Here is a 21,434-nt window from a genome sequence, read left to right as displayed (position 1 = left end):
GAGAACTCGAAAGACTGTTTTATTGATGTATTGCTTTAGCTGCAGCAGTGACAGCTGTAGGTAAATGCTATGCAGGGGTATTCATCAGTCAAATGGAACTTCGACCAGCTAACATTTCTGAATTTTGAATGCGGCAATGGAAGGTGTTTTAAACACATTTCAACAGTTCATTGGTTTTTAATGTGAGGTCCCTTGCCTCCCCATACTAAAAATGAAAAAGTGTAATTTGCTGACAGTAAAGATTGTTTCTCTGAAATATTTATGTACTGTGCATTAGAGTACACTTTATCATGCCATTAACACTGATGCTGCTGGAAAAAATCACAATTCAAATGGCAAAAAAGAACACTGTCTGACCCTCCCCTACGTCATCCATGATCAGCCGACTGTGGCTTTTGAGCCTGGTGACTTTTCAAAGCAGAGTGCATTGGTTGAAGAGGTGGCTGGAGTAAAACAGTATGCTGAGCATTACCACTTTTTTTTCTATTTAATAAGATACGCTCTACATTGTTTTTTAGGGATCATTTAGAATGTGTGTTATCCCAATCATCATTATATGCCTGAGAGCAATTAGTGAGAGAGAGCTATACAACTTGTGATTGGGCTCTAAACATATGCCTCACTATAGATATTCAACTCCTTGATCGAGCCTTTTGGTTTTTACCACCTACGGTGATGATCAACTTGAATGCATCGTATTTTATAATGCTCTGCATATTTCGATTGACAAGATGCATGACTGTTGTGTACAAGTTTTCATGGGGTAGATTTGCCAACTCTTTACACAGGTGCAAAGACACAAAAAGGAATGCATACCAGGGCACAATGTTAATAAAGTATTTACTTGCCAGTGAACAGGACAATCACCATAAAAGTATAGCAAGTCATTGCACTACTTTGTGTTACTTTGTAAATGTGCTAAGGCATGGGTGGTACATGGGTGCTCCTATGCTTCCATCCATGGTATTAAATAAAACCCAATCCCCTAACAATGGTAGACTAGGCTTAGCGCCAAAAAAGGCATGAGCTAAGCAGGGGAAATGTTTGTATTTTTCCTAGCCTGTCACATATTGCATGTGTGTTATGGTTGTTTGTACTGCATTGCACTATACATTAGTAACTTCCCCCTAAAGTGCTGACAGAATATTGTCCGAAGAATAGTCAATGTAGATCCAAGAGGGCTGCATCTATGCTTATTTTCAAGCTATCCATATGAGATGTTTTTAAATCATTACAATATTGGTGGCACAGCACACAGCTCACGCACGACAGTGCAAGCAGATGGGGTCACAACATGTACTCCCATGCACACACCCAAATGGGCAAAATCGCCTGTTCGGGGCCTCTTCCCTTTCGCCAAGCTTCTCATGGCCGGGTCCCCGCAAAGAAAAGGTTGGCACAAATGCAGATCATGATAAGCACAGTGGTGCAGCCATTGGCCACTGCTTTCCTCACCGCCGCCACCATGGGATCGAAGATTCTGGTGGTAGCAGCAGTCTTGCGATGGTCCAACTGCCATGCTCATGATAGGGGAATCGGACTGCCGAGGAGGCAGCAGTCGTACTGCCAATTCGTCGGAAGAGGCTCACCAACAACCGTGAGTGGAACGGTCCAGCACTTTGCCCACTTGATTGTGTCCCCGGTGGCAGACGGAACACTTCAATACATCACCGTAAGGTACACAGCTTGCAAACATCCTCTGGCTCTCACAAGAGACTACAGCCCCCAGAACCACCTCCGGCGCATGCAGACAGCGTCATAGCCTGGCGTCACCAGCCTTCATCAGTGCTGCGGGGAATGAGATTTTAATATCAATTTATGATCAATTTAATAACTTATCTCATTCGTCAATTTTGGATCGCTTATTATCTGTCATTGAGTAAAAGACAAACCCCGCACGGGTTAGATCAACCCCATTAACTGACGCCACTCTGAAGAACCACTTACAACTGGTAAAGTTTTTGAAAGTTTTATATAAAAGTCAAATTTAAATGCGAATACAATCCTCTCAGGATAAATCTCAAAAAGTATACAAAAGAATACAAAATCAATTCGAGAATCAGCAAATTAAAGCATCGATGTGAAGTGGTTCCTTTGCGTCATCTACAGAAAGAGAAAATAATCAAGTTAAATCTGTCCCTACCCTATACTACGTGACATCCCTACTTCGCAAGTTCCTAACCTAAAAAAGGTGTCAGCAGTTTGACTCCCAAAGAAGTTCAAACTTTCTTAGCCTCTAAAGGTAATTTAAGTTTAAGAAGCAGTACCCTCGCTGCCTACCCATCCGCTCACTAAGGGTCCTCGGCCTACTGCTCTCTTGCGCTCTGATCTCTCTCAGCGCATCTGCTCAAGTCATCTACTCTGAGCTCTCTATGATGGCCTCTGCTCGGAGCTGTTCGCTTTCGCCTTCGCTCTCTTCTCCCCGGGGTGCTGTCCCTAAAATACACAATCACAGTGTGGGTGGAACGCCCCTTCGACGCCCACCACGGACTTTCCCCGTGAGGTCATCTTCTAGCTTTTTCCTTGCTTCGTCTCTTTCGCCGTCCGTTAAGTTGACCTTTCTCCTCAGATGTCATCTTCGTCTTCTTGTTGGTGACTTCATTCAATATTACAATTGACATTTTCGGAGCACAAGTCAATAACCTCAGCAGAACTTTAATCTTTATAGTTATGTATATAACCTTTCTTGGTCCTGTGAATGGACTTCTCAAAACAACTCTCAAATTCCTAGCGCTTCTTATCACGTTTAGGCCATAAACTCCGTCCAGCGTTGTCACCTTAAATCTAGCAAGAACTAGACTCCTTGGCTCGCACGTTCACATCAAGGCTATTCACGACTCCTGTGAGCCCACTAAATTACAAACAGCGGACTACCCTTCTGCGAACCCTTGGTCAGTCAGGTTAAAACCACAAATGACCTAAACCCTTCTAACATTCCTACAAGAAGCCTTCTACACAATATAACCTTTAACACACATTTATATACAATCGCATTTAGCAAATTCTTTACGCATATGTGAATACATTGTACATAGAATATAAATTATATAGCGTATAACTTTATATTCTCATTTGTTACATCGCCGTGTATGTTCTCTGCACATTTCTCCATGTCACATTTCACGCGTTTTCTCCATTTAAAGTTACACACGTACATGAATTCTACTTTGCACGTTCTACATTTCGTAAGCATTTCTACACTTCTCTACATTAGCCCACTACGTATACGGGCCTTCTAAATCTAATACATTTCAAGAGTAAATACAGTTACATTTCCTATATTGCTTTTGATTATAACAGTTGGCTTTATGCTATAAGTGTCAACTTCATGTTACAACTCCTACGTTTATGCGATATGCTTGTAAATATGGTCCATACATAATTTTTATTCAAATTTGCGCTCTCTCAGTCCCCCCTTTGATGACTTCTAGGAGTCATCACTAAATGCAATTTGAATAACATCTCTACACAGAACTAGTTACAAGGTTCCCTCGTTTTATCGTTTCGAGAGCTCTTAAACTTTTGTACTGTTGATCTTGTAAAGCAGCTAATCTTCTTTCTTGCTCTCTCATGGATCATTGTAACCGGTTCGACCTATACCATTTATACAATTTAACTAAACCTAACAATGTGATTATGCAAATTAATACTATCAATACAGGTTTTAATATATACCACACAATGCCTTTACCAAGGTTGGCAACCCAACTTCCAACCTTTCCTACTCCATGACCTACTTTTTCCCAAACATTTATTTTTGATAAATCTTCGATCTCTTGATGAATCTGTGTAATGTTGCTTATGACTTTCTCAAGTGGTTTTGAATTATCAGGAATATAAGTACAACATTCCTGAACCTTCAAAGCCTTGCAAACTCCGCCTTCTTTTGCTAGCAGTACATCTAAAGCAAGTCGGTTCTGAAGAACCATTGCTCTAATCGACTGCATCTCTCCCTCCACTAACATTAATGACCTTGCAGTGCTTGCAGACAATCTATCTACAACTGTAGCTAGTCTCCTGATCTTAACATCGTTAAGTATTAAACCTAACATAGGAAACATCGCTCCAAATACATCTCCTACTACTTCTGCATCTCCTACTTCCCTTTTCGCTCTTGTCGAAGCCTTTCCTTCTATAATCGCTATGTCCTTTGCATGATATATTTTGGGGAAGACAATTGCCAAATAACACGAACCATACCAATTGTCAGGTAGTTTTACATAGGCATTTCTTCCACATACAAAATACTCATTCGGAATAGCTTGCATCCCTTTCATGAAATCTTTCGTATAGTACTCTAAACGAAAAGCATGTTCGCAATTTACTTCACCTACAAATACACTCTCATAATACGTCTTGCTTCGAGTTAAACATAACTTCCCTTTCTGCGTTCTATCCAATGCTATTGGACCATTGCTACCTTTCTTTTTATGTGCCTTCTCTTCTTCGGTCCAATCTGTTTTCCACTGTCCTGACATTTTCAGAATCTTCTGCCTTCTGTATCTGTCGTCTACTTGTCCTATAAACTTTTTCTCTACCCCTGACACTTTGCAAGTTAGGTTATTTCTGCGTGCGTATGATGTATCCAATGTATCCCACGGAAGAAAGAACTTAGCTAGTCTATCCTCCTTTTTTTAATAGTCCCACTTATTCATTCGTTTATAATTCGGAACTTCAGGCAATACCGAATCATAATTTGAAAAGTAGTACTCAAATCCTTCTCTACCATAAAATATACTAAGCAGTAAACTACATGTTATCCCATAAGTCAGTGGGAGATGATGATATCTAATGCCTTCGTCTACAGAAGCCGGCAACTGCATACAAACGTAGCAATCTTTGGCCTCCATGGCATCGATATACTCGTACAATAGTTTAGCATATGCGTTTGACCTAAAGTTTCCCTGTGACTCGTCTACGTGTAATCTACGAGCTTCATCTGCCAGTAACGCCTTTTCACGTATCTCATTGCTCTCCTCGTTCTTCCCCACAAGAGCAGGTCTCAAAGTCGTTACAGGCTTTACATCTGCTGTTTCTTTATCGCTTTCATGTCCTATTATGTATGATATTGTCACTACTGTAATTATGAGAAAAATTACTACTGTTATTAGTGTACCTATTATGCATTTAGCCTTTCGGTTTGGGTTGCCGTTCTCCATGTTATCAAAACAGCGTAGCTCCTTCTTTTGCGAAAAGTTTTTCTTTTCCAGTCTTTGTTTGCTTTATTTGCTTTCTCAGTCTGTAAAGTGCTCTTTATCAACAAAGTCTCTTTTTCGCAACAATGTCTTTTTCTCTTTAGCAACAGACAACCCTAACCCTTCTCCGTCCTCTAAATGTAATCCCTAATTTTATTCTTCTTTCCACTCGGCGCTAGGTTATCTTCTTCTTTATAGCTTATATACAAAAGTCTTTATGCATCAACGATTATTCTCGTACCTGCAGCTTTCACAACAATTTCCAATAATTCAAAACGAATGACCTTTTCTTCTTCCTCTGGGATTTGATGACCAAAAGTTGGAAACTGTAATCTATTTAGCACTAGATCTTGAATTTGACTCAAATATGGGGGTATGGGAAGTGTGAAAGTCAGTAACCCCTCAGTCTCGAGTCCAGGCGTCAACATCCATATCTCCACTGCCACAAATGGATCGTGATCGATTACTTTCACTTTCTTCACTCTCCCAGATTTCTGTCCCCAAGACATCTGCTAGATAAGTCCACTCTGGGGTGGCGTACCTTCGGCAGGGCACACGTACCCTCCTCGATCTTCTTGGACTTTCAGTTCCTGAGTCTGTAGTTTCCTCTTCCTGATCAGATTCCTCAGCAATCGGGACAAGAGCTCTTTCTTGATCTGCTTTTAAGCTTGGCCTTCTCCTTCTCTCCGGCCAACTAGCTTCGTCTCTCCTTGTCCTCCCGCTCCTTATTCTTGGACTTGTCTCTTGGTCACTCTCTGCTTGTTCAATATCTGATTCGATCTCCCAATTACTCTCTTCTCCTGAGGCGACTTCGGTCCCACTGGTGTCCTGACCTTCGTCGACCTGTTCCGTCTCAGTCTCAGCCTCTTCGATTACCTCCACAGCTTGACTTTCCCCCTCTATGGCTTCTCCGCTTTCCGCTGGATTCTCATCCGAGAGAGGAGCTGTTTCTTCTAGAGGTGTTGGCACTCTTCGGGTGTGTGAGGCGTGTATCCAGTTTGGCAGGCCTCCACACTTTACTGCAGTATTCGTCACAAGTATGACCTGAAACGGTCCTCTCCAGCGCACGTCTAAACAGTTCTTCCTGACGTGTTTTTTCACCAAAACCCAGTCCCCCGGACTCAGGTCATGGCACAAATCTTGTGCTGATGGAACCTCTGCAGCCTGGACCTGGAGGGACACAGAATTAACGGCATCAGATAGTCCCTTACAGTAGTCCAAGATCAAATCGTCTGTGATGTTCACTAGGGCTGCAGTCGGAACCGATGGCAATCTCATGGCTCTCCCCATTAGCACTTCATGTGGAGAGAGACCTGTTTTTCTATCTGGTGTGCTACGTATGCTCATAAGAACCACTGGAAGTGCGTCTGGCCAACTCAGGGATGTTGATGAACAAACTTTGGCAAGTCTGGACTTGATTGTACTGTTGATTTGCTCTACAATCCCTGAAGCTTCTGGTCGATAGCTGCAATGTAGTTTCTGATCGATACCCAAAGCTGAACATAGCATCTTCACTATTTCGCTGTTAAAATGAGTTCCTCTGTCCGATTCCAAAGAGGATGGCACCCCAAACCTCGGTATCAACTCTCTAAGTAACAATTTCGCTACTGTGAGTGTATCGCACCTACGTGTAGGGTAAGCTTCAACCCATCTAGAAAATATGCAAACAATCACTAAAACGTATCTGAGTCTATTGCATTTAGGCATTTCTATGAAGTCAAGCTGCATTCTATTGAAAGGCCCCCCAGACCTCCCAATGTGACTCAATGTGACTGGTGTTCTCTTTCCCACGTTTAACTGCTGACAGATCGCACATCGCTGACACACTGCTTCTGCCGCTACTCTAAACTTTGGGTTGAACTACGTTTGTCTGAATACTCTCACCATAGCATCTCTACCTATGTGTGCTGATCCATGCAATTTCCTTGCCATTGGACTAACAAGTTCATTTGGTAAAACTGCTCTCCCATCTGCAGATATCCAGAAATTCATCTCACTTCTAATACAACCAGCTGTTTCCCAACTCTTTTTCTCATCATCTGGTGCATTTTCCTGAACACTCCTTAGCTCATCCCACGTATCTACAGTATCTAACAACATTGTCAATTCAGTTCTTTCTTGGATTCCCCCCACTTTTACATCAGTGTGAGAATATCCCTGTTCTGCGCAGTAACGCGCTACCTCATCCGCATAGCGGTTACCTTGTGACACAAAATCTACATTTTTTGTATGCGCGGCACATTTGACAACTGCAATGGCTGATGGGCCTTGCAATGCCTCTAACAAGAGTCTCACGAATTCTCCATTCCTAATGGGAGAACCCGAGGAGGTCATGTAACCTCTTTGAGACCATAACTGCCCGTAATCATGAACTACCCCGAAACCATACTGGCTATCGGTGTATATGGTGACTCGAAGTTTGTCGCCTGCTAAACAAGCACGCGTCAAAGCAACAATTTCAGCTACCTGAGCGGAGTGTACTCCTTCCAGGCAAGCGGCTTCTATTACTCTCGTAATTGTGCAAACTGCATAAGCTGCTCTCAGCTGACCGATATCGTCTCTTACACATGAACCATCAACAAAGAAAATTTCATCGGAGTCAGTCAATGGCTCATCTACGATATCGGGTCTCGGTTTGGTGCATAGTTCAGTCACATCAAGGCAATCATGATCTGTACAAATTTCATCCTCGATCTCATTTGGAAGTGGCATCAAAGTTGCAGGATTCAAGACGGAGCATCTTTTTAGGGTCACATTCTCGGCAGCCAGTATGTTATGTTATGTTATGTTACGTATCTCTTATATAGCGCATGGCTACCCCAGCAACGAGGCGTCCCAGCGCTTGCAGACAGGTCCAATCACATAACAGCCGGAGGAATGCGGCAGGATATCGATACACCGTGGAACCCTAAATCGAAGAAAACAGCCAAGTTTTTACTTGTTTTCGAAATTGTAGGTGGTTTGTGATGGAACGTACACCTAGAGGAATAGAGTTCCAGAGTTTTGGGGCCCGAAACCTAAAGGAGCGGCCACCAGCTCTACACCTCCGAATCTTGATGGTACAGGCAAGGAAGAGGTCCGCAGACCGGAGTGCACGCTGTGGAACATAGAAGGAACAGATTCCTTGCAAGATTTTAGGACCTAGACAATGTAACATTCTATGCATAACACACAGGGTCTTAAATTGAATGCGTTGTTTTACGGACAGCCAATGGAGCCTGTGCAAAACCTGAGAGGTATGGCAGCGTCTTGGTAAGCCGAACAGGGTCCGAGCTGCCGCATTCTGAGCTTTCTGTAGTCTATTGATGACTGTCAGATTGGACCCAAGCATTAATACATTGCAATAGTCCAGATGGGATAGGACCATAGCCTGAACAATTGTCTGACGGGTGGAAGATTCAAAGAAGCCAAGAATAGGTTTCAGAGAGCGCAGGCGGCCATAGCAAGTACCAGCTATCCTCTTCGCATGGGAATCCAGGGTGAGAGCATCATCTAAGATCACACCTAGATTCTTAACTTCCTTCTTGGGCATAGGCGGTGAACCCAATGTAGGGGGCCACCACCGCTCGTCCCACTTTTGAGTGTCCGGACCAACCAGGAGGACTTCAGTCTTAGATGAATTTAACTGAAGACAGTTCTCCGTAAGCCAGCTGGAAATGGCCACGATATCCTCTTGGAATTTGGCTTGATCACCAACGATGTTATTAGAAAAGGTGAAGATCAGCTGTGTATCGTCCGCATAGGATATTAGTTCGATGTTACGTTCCCTGGCCAATGTGGCCAGGGGGCGGACATACACATTAAACAGCGTGGGGCTGAGGGCAGAGCCCTGAGGAACACCACAGCCCAATGGAAAACTGCCGGATGAGTATGGGGGGGCATGAACCTGGAAGGAACGGTCAGATAGAAATGACACGAACCAGTCCAGAGCATCCTCTCTGACACCTATCTCCCATAGCCTCTTGACTAGGATCCCATGGGAGACGGTGTCGAACGCCGCACTCAAATCTAGCAGCACCACAGCTGAGGTGTCACCCCTGTCTTGTGCCACCCTTAGATGTTCTGTGACGGCCAGTAAGGCTGACTCCGTGCTATGTTTGGCACGGAATCCGTTCTGAGACTCCTCCAAGATCCCATTAGTCTCCAGAAAATCCGTCAGAGTAGAATTGACGTGTGCCTCCATTACTTTGGCCAAGTAAGGAAGCAGCGAGATAGGCCGGAAACTTTCTGGCTTAGAGGGGTCCAGGTTGGGTTTTTTTAACAAGGGGACCACTTTGGCATGTTTCCACGATTTCGGGATGGTAGCTGATTGCAGAGATTTATTAATCAGTTTTTGTCCTTCTGCCAAGATAGATTCCGGAAACAGTCTAAACATCTCGGGTTTGACAGGATCTTCCGGGGACCCCGACTTGATTCTTGAAGTTAGGGGTTCCATATCTGTCTGAGAGATGAGTGGGAGCGTTAGGAGAGAATAGGGAAGGCTCAATGAGTCCGTAGTAGGTGGTCTGTAGGTCATAGATGGTTCTCCAGAGTTAAATGTATTATAAATCCCTTGTACTTTATTAATAAAGAAGTGAGCCAGCTCTTCGCAATGTGAGTCAGATACTATGGTGCTATTAGTCCCCACGGGGGATGTAGTAAGCTCCTTCACTAACGCAAAGATAGTTTTTGTGCGATTTGTGCTGGCATTGATCAGATCAGTATAATAACTAGCCTTGGTCTTTTTTATCAACTTGTGGTAGGCTTTTGTAGCAATTCTGAAATTGGACTTGGCTACCAAATCATATGATCTTCTCCAGATACGTTCAAGTATGACTTGCTCGTAGCGTGTGAGCCTGCTATTTGTCAGATGCTGAGTCTTAGTCCTGGTCATTAACAATTCTACAGAATGCGGTACATACACCACTAACTGATGTCCCATTACCACGCTTTCAGAACGTTCAATGCTGACACCCGTTGCAGCTACGGATTTGAGACATCCGGGCAACGCTGCGGCTACTGGATCTAGTGTAGCCGAAAAATACGCAACTGGCCTACGCGCATCTCCATGTATCTGAGCTAAAACTGCTAACGCGCATCCCTCTCTTTCGCAGCAGTAAGGCAAAAATGGTTTTGTGTAATCAGGCATCCCTAAAGCCGGGGCGCGACATAAGTCCTCCCTCAGCTGCAAAAACGCCATCAAACAATCTTTGTCCCATGGTACCGGATCACTTACTCCTTTGTGCGTCAGTTGTAATAACGGTTTTGCCTTTAGTGAAAAGTTAGCTATCCACTGCCGACAATAACCGACCATACCTAGAAACATCCTGACTTCTCTTTGTGTTGTAGGCGCGTTCATTCTCATGATCGCCTCTATTCTGTCTGGAGACACCTTCCGTTTTCCCTTTTCAATCCTATGGCCCAAGTATTGCACCTCAGTCATACAATATTGCAATTTACTTGGAGACACCTTGTGTCCGTTCTCGGCCAAGTGATTTAGCAAGGTTATGGTGTCTACTCTGCAAGCTTCCTCAGTTTCTGACGCAACTAGGAGGTCGTCTATGTACTGGACTAGAACCGAGTTCTTAGGCAGTACTAGACTTTCAAGATTCTTCTTCAATAGCTGGTAAAAGATCGATGGGCTTTCTGTATACCCCTGAGGGATACGACACCATGTTAAAACGCGATCTTCCAGCTTAAAAGCGAAAAGATACTGACTCTCTTCATCTAAGGGAATCGAAAAGAAAGCCTGGCACAAATCTATCACAGTAAACCATTCAGCTTGGAACGGTATCTGAAATAATATCACTGATGGATTCGGTACCACTGGACAACATGAGACAACAATATTATTAATCTTTCGAAGATCCTGCACTATTCTGTATTTCCCACTAGGCTTCTGCAAACCCATAATCGGGGAGTTACATGGACTTCCCACGATCTCCTTCAGTATTCCCTGTTTAATCATGGATTCGATCACAGGCTTTATTCCTGCAATCGTCTCCGGTGTCAACTTGTATTGTGGTGTTCTTGGATATTCAGCATTGAGTCTTACCAAGATCTTTACTGGTTCTACTCCTTTAATCAATCCTATTTCCTCTCCAGTAAAATCCCACACCTCAGCTGACACTTTCTCCCTCAAATCCTGTGGAAGCTCCTCCACTGTTAAGGTAGGATATAGTTCCACGCACTCCTGCGAGTTGACAACCTTAAAATCGGCATCCTCATCATTGGTCTGCACTTCTACTCCTTCAGGTGTGCAATGTATTGTGCAATTTAGTTTACACAACAGATCTCTTCCTAGCAGACACACAGGGCTAGAATCACAGATCACAAACTGATGTTCGTCACTGTAATTCCCTATTTTCACTGATACTGGTTCTGTCAAAAGATTCGTCATTCTCTTGTTTGCGACTCCTACCACCTGAATCGTCTCTCCCGATATTGGCAGACCTGGGACTACCGCTGATCTCAGCGTAGATCGAGTGGCACCCGTATCCACCAAAAAGGTTGTAGGACATCCAGCTACTTCAGCCTCTACGTATGGTCCCCTCTGATCTACTTCCAGGGCTGCACCTAGAGTACAGTCTTCCTCCCTATTCACTCTTTGCCCTGTAAGAGGATCAACGTAGTAGCATTCTTCTCCTCCTACAAACAATGGCATTTGTCTATAGGTTTTCCCTCCATTTGTAATGCGAGGTGGTTGAGGAAACGGGGCTCGAGGAGTCTGAGTCCCCCCTTTGATAAACTTTCCCTTCGGGACTGCGGCTCCCTTAACCACGTTATTCTGTACCTCTTCCTCCTCTTGTTCTAATTCCCCTGTCTCGACATTGTAAGGACACTCGCGTCGCCAATGTCCCACCTCATTACACTGATGGCACCTCGTTGTCTTTTTCAGTGTCGCAATATCCATTCTCGGTCTCGGTCTTTCCTCCTCATCTCTGCTCTGATTATTCTGTTTCTTCGCTTGCGTTCCTGTTCCCTGTTGCCGCTGTCCACCCTTTCCAGCTGCTTGCATTTGTACCAGCATTAGCTTTTCCTTGAGTTTCTTTGCCTTCGAATCTATTTCGTCGCTACAGTACCTTGCATATCTCAGAATCTCATCTAAAGGTTTGTTCTGCCAACAGATCAAATGCTGTTGTATCATCAGGCTTATGTCTGGTCTTAATCCTAGAACGAACTTCGACACAAACTGTCCTATGTCCTTAGGATCCATTACGTCTAACCCACTGTATTGTTTAAATGCTTTCAGTAACCTCTCATAAAACTCGTGAACTGTCTCTTTAGGCTCCTGAGTTGTTCGATCTATCTTAACCCAGTCTATGTCCTGCACTGGTACTTTCTCTTTTAGCCATGTTATTACTCTTTCGTATTTTTCCATGACTCTATCTGATGGACCATTTGTCCTGGCATCCCTATCGGGTTCACAAGTGGGCCATTCGATACTAAGTTTGCATGCCGTCCACAAATCTCCGGGTACTACGATATCGAACAATGTGTTCAAATCGATCCACAGCACCTTAGAGATCTTCACGAACCTCTCTACCTGCTTGTACCACTCAACGGGGTTTTCTCTAAGCTTCGGGAAAGAATTAGTGAATGCCGCCAAATCCCCCCTACTCCAAGGTACGTGAACGTAATTTCCGTTCGCGATTTCTCGCAAAGGGAAAGCTTCCATTCGCATTAGCTCTCCATCTTGGGACTTCGCAAGTGTACTCCTTCTGACGGACCCCCTCTTGGACCATCTTTCCTCCCATCTATCCAGATCCCTGCATATCCTGATACACATGATTAGTTCCCTTATGTGTACTCTTAGTCCAATCGTTCTACGTTCATCTAAATCTCGATCTGTGCAATTTAGCCTATGATTGGGCTGTAAAGCTTTAGTTCGTGACATGTCTATCATATACTTTTCTGCTAATTCGGATAGTTTTTCATGAGCTGCCCTTGCTTTCCGAGTAACATCCTTGGATAAGAACAATATTTCATCTGGTGCGTACAGCTCTAGCCTCTCTATTGCCACTGTGCCGTCAATTATTTCGTCCAAGTCTGATTTCAAACTCATTACATCAATCCGTCTTGCTTTTATTTCCGCTCTCAGTATGTCAGTCCTAGGTGGTTCGCTCATACCCCTCTCACCTCCACTATGCGCCCTACGCCTAAACACAGGTGAGTTATGAGGAGTTTTCCTTCCATCTCTTTGTTCCCACCTCTCTAGATCCCAAGCCTTTCCATCTTCCCGTGGGGTGTGGTGGAACAATGCTCCATCCCCCATCCCTACATTCCGTCTTTTCGGCTCGGTTTCTCCAGATATGAGATAGGATCCACCGTTCTGTTCAAAACCACTGTAACTCGCTTGCTGTCTGGTGTCGCTCAATAAACGATAAGGTCCTTCTTGGCCCTCCATGCTCCCGTGATCTCGACCCTGATCACCAGAAGTATGGCGAGACGTTTCCCGACTCCCTATATTCTCATGACTTCGGTCGCGGTCACCGGATGCATGACGAGACGTTTCCCGACTCTCCATGTTCCCGTGATTCCAATGTTGCGTCGTTTCACCCGGGGTATGGTGAGTGCATCTGAAAGTATTACGGTACTCCTGCGTCCTTCGTTCCCCCTCACTAAAGGTGACGCGAGGCACTTCGCCACACCCTGCACTCCTGTCATCGCACATTTGCCTATTGCCGCTGATAGTAGGACAATTATTTCCTCTGCTTTCCTGGCTCCCTCTCTCCCACTCCGGGCTGCTTTCGCCAGCTCCACAATGAGAGAGGATCCTGTTATCCTGGTCTCTCCACTCTGCTCCTGTTTCTAAACTTTTATTCCGACTCTCTTCGGCAGTATCCCATTCTTTCAGGTATTCCCTTAATTCCTTATGAGATTTCGGTTTTGGTCCCCTTAAGTCCATTGGCCCTCTTTGACCCCCCTGTTCTACCCAGGGACCTGTTGCGACATCTAATGGGGTACTCCGACTCATCGGTGCTAGTATCTGCCTCTGAGGATTTATCATGGTATTCCTATTCTCCATCTCTGCCCTTTCCCTGTCCCATCGTGCCTGTTCCTCCTGCTGGACCCCTTCTGGGTTGTAGATTGACACTATAGGGCCTATGGTAACAGGTACCTGTAAAGCGTCTGGCATTTGGTACGACCTTGCATGTTGCGTTTCTGGCACCTTCTGGACCACTACTCTTCCCACTACTCTCTGTTCGGAACTAGATTGAGGTATTTCCACATCCTTCTTGGTATCCCACTCTGTTACTGGGATCGATTTATATTCCCCCCATCTAGCTCCTTCCTCTTGTTGTAATATGGGACTTGCGGCCCCTCCGCTATACGGAGGTGGTCTATCTGTTAGTAGCCTTTCTATCAGATCCTCTTCTGTCTCGCTTTCCTCATCTTCCTCTAGAGGTTTCTTTTCTCCCGTAACTTCTAGCATCGGGTACAGTTTGTCTGCTTCTATCTTTTGTACCCTCCACTTCTTAGCTTCCTCATCCCATTTAGCATCCTGCACTGCCTTTACTGATCGTCTCACTCTTTCTTGGCGCCTCTTTACGCTCTTTTCGTGTGCTGCTCTAAACCATGCACTAAGGGCTTCGAATTGTGTTGGCCTCGGTAGAGGTCTTGTTGCAAGCATTACCGCTTTCAGTTCGTTCAACACGTCTAGCTTAAACGTTCCGAATCTCGGAAACGTCAGTTCCTTATTCCCTTCAGTTAGCTTATTCCACTCGGAGATCCATAGTATCGAGTGTAAGCCTACATTTACTGCCATATGATAAGCTGGTGTGCCTTCTGGTGGAGCTTCTTCTCCGGCATATAAGTTTCTTCTATTCCTCCTAAAGATTGCTCTTAAACTCTTAAAACACTTCATTTTCGATACTCTACTATTTTCCTCTTTCTCTTACTTGTTTACGTCCCGATGACAACCACCAATCCCTACGCGGCTCTCGCTAATCGGCCTATCCCAGTGCGGTTCTATGCCAACCGACCAATCTCAGCGCGGCTCTACGCTGACGTCACTCGTTCCCTCTGCAGCAGTTCTCCTTCTTTCTCAACTCGTCTCACGATCTCGCATGCGTTTTCATTGATACGCTGAAAAATGACTACTTCCGTCCAAGCGATCTCTTTTCTCTGACTGTACGGCCACAGTCTAACTGTAATTGTCACCTCAACTGATGAAACGTCTTCCCTCTTACGGTCAGACGATCGCCTCAACTGATAGGTTACTTACACACAGTAAACGTACGACCAGCGTCCGTTACTCATACACTCACTCTTACGCTCCCCCTATCATCGGTCTGTCGGGCGATCAATGGTACCTCATGACCCCCTTTCAATGGTAGACAAATTACTCTGGGTGTTCGATACACCCGAACCACTTAAGTCCTTCCCTGGAGCTTAAGATTTCATCCGGTTGCGTGCGCTCACAACCTTCCCTCAATCACACTACAGGCATTCAACTCCGCTTGACATTACAACACAAGTACAACATAAAATACCGCAATCTTACAACGCATGACCCTTATACTCACTCTCGACCGACTCTGCTGCTTTTCTCTCGATACACCGTCAGCACCGTCTTCGGCAGGGATTCTTCTTCTGGTCGTCGATGACTAGGGACCTTGGGGTAATCTAGACCTGACCTAGGTTGTCTTCCTCAAGAAGAAAACCATCCTCTGCTACCAACTGCGGGGAATGAGATTTTAATATCAATTTATGATCAATTTAATAACTTATCTCATTCGTCAATTTTGGATCGCTTATTATCTGTCATTGAGTAAAAGACAAACCCCGCACGGGTTAGATCAACCCCATTAACGGACGCCACTCTGAAGAACCATTTACAACTGGTAAAGTTTTTGAAAGTTTTATATAAAAGTCAAATTTAAATGCGAATACAATCCTCTCAGGATAAATCTCAAAAAGTATACAAAAGAATACAAAATCAATTCGAGAATCAGTAAATTAAAGCATCGATGTGAAGTGGTTCCTTTGCGTCATCTACAGAAAGAGAAAATAATCAAGTTAAATCTGTCCCTACCCTATACTACGTGACATCCCTACTTCGCAAGTTCCTAACCTAAAAAAGGTGTCAGCAGTTTGACTCCCAAAGAAGTTCAAACTTTCTTAGCCTCTAAAGGTAATTTAAGTTTAAGAAGCAGTACCCTCGCTGCCTACCCATCCGCTCACTAAGGGTCCTCGGCCTACTGCTCTCTTGCGCTCTGATCTCTCTCAGCGCATCTGCTCAAGTCATCTACTCTGAGCTCTCTATGATGGCCTCTGCTCGGAGCTGTTCGCTTTCGCCTTCGCTCTCTTCTCCCCGGGGTGCTGTCCCTAAAATACACAATCACAGTGTGGGTGGAACGCCCCTTCGACGCTCACCACGGACTTTCCCCGTGAGGTCATCTTCTAGCTTTTTCCTTGCTTCGTCTCTTTCGCCGTCCGTTAAGTTGACCTTTCTCCTCAGATGTCATCTTCGTCTTCTTGTTGGTGACTTCATTCAATATTACAATTGACATTTTCGAAGCACAAGTCAATAACCTCAGCAGAACTTTATTCTTTATAGTTATGTATATAACCTTTCTTGGTCCTGTGAATGGACTTCTCAAAACAACTCTCAAATTCCAAGCGCTTCTTATCACGTTTAGGCCATAAACTCCGTCCAGCGTTGTCACCTTAAATCTAGCAAGAACTAGACTCCTTGGCTCGCACGTTCACATCAAGGCTATTCACGACTCCTGTGAGCCCACTAAATTACAAACAGCGGACTACCCTTCTGCGAACCCTTGGTCAGTCAGGTTAAAACCACAAATGACCTAAACCCTTCTAACATTCCTACAAGAAGCCTTCTACACAATATAACCTTTAACACACATTTATATACAATCGCATTTAGCAAATTCTTTACGCATATGTGAATACATTGTACATAGAATATAAATTATATAGCGTATAACTTTATATTCTCATTTGTTACATCGCCGTGTATGTTCTCTGCACATTTCTCCATGTCACATTTCACGCGGTTTCTCCATTTAAAGTTACACACGTACATGAATTCTACTTTGCACGTTCTACATTTCGTAAGCATTTCTACACTTCTCTACATTAGCCCACTACGTATACGGGCCTTCTAAATCTAATACATTTCAAGAGTAAATACAGTTACATTTCCTATATTGCTTTTGATTATAACAGTTGGCTTTATGCTATAAGTGTCAACTTCATGTTACAACTCCTACGTTTATGCGATATGCTTGTAAATATGGTCCATACTTAATTTTTATTCAAATTTGCGCTCTCTCAGTGCACCGCGCCTCCCACAGCGCGGGATGCACAATTCGTCAGGAGAGGCTCACCAACGACCGTGAGGGGAACGGTCCAGCACTTTGCAAACTTGATTGTGTCCCCGGTGGCAGAGGGAACACTTCAATGCATCGCCGTGAGGTAAACGGCTTGCAAACATCCTCTGGCTCTCACAGGGACTACAGCCCCCAGAACCACCTCCGGCGCATGCAGACAGCGTCATAGCCCGGCGCCGCCAGCCTTCATCAGCACACCGCACCTCCCGCAGCACGGGACGCACGCGGGCACGCCCGGCGAAGCCCAGGCCAAGGGCGGGCCCGTCCTTGCCCGTCATAGCCTGGAAGAGGCTGGGCTGGGCCACTTCTATGGTGCTTGCACCACAATCTCAGGATCCGATCAACTCACTGTGTGGCAAAGGTACTTTTCGATCGGCATAGTTGGAACTATTTTAATTGATAGCGTCAGTAGCTTGTTCCATCTACTTGTGCATATAGGTAAAAGGAAATCAATGGATCTTGCGGGAGGGGCTTCTGGCCTGAATGGGGAGTTGTTAAAAGGAAAAAGGCCAGGAAAGTGTCTAAAAACCCCTGCACCTCCCAGACCCTCGAAAGAATTGAGACCTTGGTTAATGATTGCGAGGGTGTTCTGTTACAAGATCTTACATTTTACCCTGCCCCCACGGGTGACATTACCACATGTTGCCCCCTAACGACAAATCCCATTTGCCCTTTGATTGTACCGTCGATGTTTCAAAAACCTTCAGCCAAACATGTTGTTACTAGGCCTGAGCTTAGTTGCCCTATAACCATCCTTAACCACATACTGCTGGAGCCTATAGTAATCTCCTGTTCAAATCGCTATTCTGTACTGGCTGATACCAAAGATTTACTTGAAGAAACAGGGACAGAGGCAGATGCCAAAACCACTATGCCTGTTGGGTTTCCGGGGGAACACACTACTGTAGGGAGCTTATATGATGTTGTCCAATGCATTGCCTCTCTCAGATCGGAACTAGGCGAGATAAGGTTGCTAATGCAAGAACTTCCAAGAGTTGTTAAGAACCCAACCAGCAATCGTCCATCTATAGGTGTTGGCAATAATGTTCATAGAGAAGTGTTGCGGGAGTAAAATCAGATATCCCCTAATATCAAAAGCACTGAGCTGTCTAGCCTAGCACTCCCCTCTGACTTAGATAATAACCATAGACAGTCAAGTAGACAAGTGGACCGTAATATAAACAAACCAACAAACCAGCTTTTAACTGAGAATTCCCGCCACTTTGCTAGTCATAGCTCTGTCCCTTATCTAGCACACACCAACTCTGGCCTTGACCCACCACCCTCATTATTTATTATTTATTTATTTATTTATTTATTTTAAGGCTTATATAGCGCTAGACTCAACTCCCGAAGGAGTATCTCTGCGCTTGGCTCACCCATCAGGCTAAAAGGACAGTGCTCTCATGAATACGCTAGAGAGGGGGTATAATATTTAAAACAGGAACGTCTTCAATAGTGTCCTAAAAATTAGATAATTAGTGCATTGTCTCAGGTTAAGAGGTAGTTTGTTCCAGAGACTGGGACCCAAAAACGAAAGAGCTCTGCCTCCCAGTCTCGCCTTTCTAATGGGCGGAACCCGTAGCAGAAATTGGTTGCTGGAGCGGAGGGTACGTACAGGTTTATAAGTGATAAACTTTTCAGCCAGATACAAGGGACCTGAGCCAAAAATGCTTTTGTGAATGATACAACAGGTTTTGAATTTAACCCGTTGTCGGATTGGTAACCAATGAAGTTTTTCCAAAAGAGGACGGGAGGGAGTTCTGGGTGGGGTATTGAGAACTAGCCTTGCCGTGGTGTTCTGAGCCACCTGTAGCCTGCTCAGCAAGTTGTCGTTCGCTGATATAAGGAGCCCATTACAATAGTCCAGGCGGCTAAATACTAGAGGCTGGACAAGGGTCTTTCTGGAAGTGTCTGGCAAAAAAGGAAACACGTGTCTCAGGAGTCCGATTACCCGAAAGCAGGACCCAGTTGTTTGGTTGACGTGTTCCTTTAGAGACAGTCCTTGGTCCAGCCGAACACCTAGGTTTTTAACTGTCTGCTTAGGACTGGGGACAGGCCCCAAGTCTAATGGCCACCAATCAGGCGACCACAATAGCGGAGCCTCCCCAAATAACATGACCTCGGTCTTCCCTACATTACATTGCAGGAAATTCGAGGCCATCCAACAGGACACCGCCCTCATACCCTCAGCAAAGGAGTGCTTGACTGCAGGAGTTAGAGTCTGAAGGGGAAATAGAAGCTGAGTGTCGTCAGCGTACGACACCGGGATAAATCCATGCGCTCTCATAAGATCAGCTAGGGGGCTACACACACATTGAAAAGTGTGGGGCTCAGGCACGAGCCCTGTGGCACCCCCTTGGTGAGCTCCATAGGTGTCGAACGAAAAGAACCCAAACTGACACTTTGTGAGTGGCCTGATTAAAAACTCTTCAGCCAAGACAGAGCCAGACCTCGACCCCAACCTCCTGCAAACGACTGAGCAAGATTTCATGCGATATCGTGTTGAAAGCTGCGGACAGGTCCAACAGCACCAAAATCATAGAGCTCCCTTTGTCCTGTGACATTCTGATGGTCTCAGTCACAGAAAGGAGCGCCGATTCTGTGCTATAGTTGGGCCTAAATTCCAGATTGAGAGTGATCTAAACCTCCCGACAGCTCGATGAAATTCGACAAATGGGTGTTGATATGCTTCTCTGTCATCTTGCTCAGGTAAGGCAAAAGGGATATGGGGCGGAGGTTGGATAAATCTGTCCATGGGAGAGCAGAGTTCTTACGAATGGGATTTACTAGAGCTTTCTTCCATTCCTGTGGTACCTGACCCTCTTCGAGGGAGAGATTCATCGTAGTCTGGATCATAGGACAGAGTAAGTTGCCCAGGGAAGTAACAATTTAGGCAGGCAAAAGATCTAGAGGAGATCCTGTTTTAATTTGACCCATCAATGTATGGATATCGCTCTGACTGACCACAGGGAAGACAGTAAGCGTGACAGTATCACGAGTCAAGGGATGATGGGGGGTTATAGGGGAACTACCCTTAGGGTTTGTAGCCTTGATGATTTTATCATATATCAGCTCTATTTTATTTTCAAAAAAGAGAGAGATGCCATCACACAGTGATTGTGAAGAAGCATCAGGACTTTCACAAGCCATAGGTTTAATAAAGGCTTGTAAAATCTGATATAGTGCCTTGGAGGAATTACCAGCTTCCGCCAACTGATAGGCGAGGTGATTCCTCCTAGCCAATCTGATATTTTTATGATATGTGGACAAAGCATCAAAGTGACTTTTTTTGTTTTCCTCAGAGCGCGTTTTTTTCCAGGCTTTTTCAAGCTTTCTACAAGCCTGTTTCTCTGATCTTAATTGATCAGTGTACCACACCTCCTGGCGAGAGGCGGGACGCTGTTTACACAGTTTCATGGGGGCCAGAGAATCAACCGCAACTAGGATAGCAGAATTAAACTTAGATAGGGCTGACTCAATATTATCAGAGGCTATAATGAGGTGCTCGACTAGTACCTTCTGGAGTTCATCGAATGTCACTTTATGCCATTGTCTATGCCAAAAGGAAGGGAGAGGGAGCCGTTTATTAGAGGGAGAATTCAATTATAAAATGGTTCACCCGAATCGAGGGTCGGCATGCAATCTTAGAGCAATTAGAAAGGATCATGTCCAAGGTATGACCTGCCAGATGTGCCGGACTGTTATTTTGTTTTATAAGTCCCAATAAAGAAAGGTCAGACAATAGAGATGAGGTCTCAGGATTGTGGGGAAGGTCTCCATGTATATTAAAGTCTCCTAGAAGAAGGAAATCATCTCCAGCTTTGAAGTGTGGGGCCAAAAGTTCGATTAGGGAGAGTGCAAAACCAGCACTCGGCCCTGGGGGATGATAAACCAAGGC

This window comes from Lissotriton vulgaris, chromosome 3_1, assembly GCF_964263255.1.
Source record: "Lissotriton vulgaris chromosome 3_1, aLisVul1.2, whole genome shotgun sequence".
Taxonomy (NCBI): Eukaryota; Metazoa; Chordata; class Amphibia; order Caudata; family Salamandridae; genus Lissotriton; species Lissotriton vulgaris.
Note: the sequence above shows the minus strand (reverse complement) of the source record.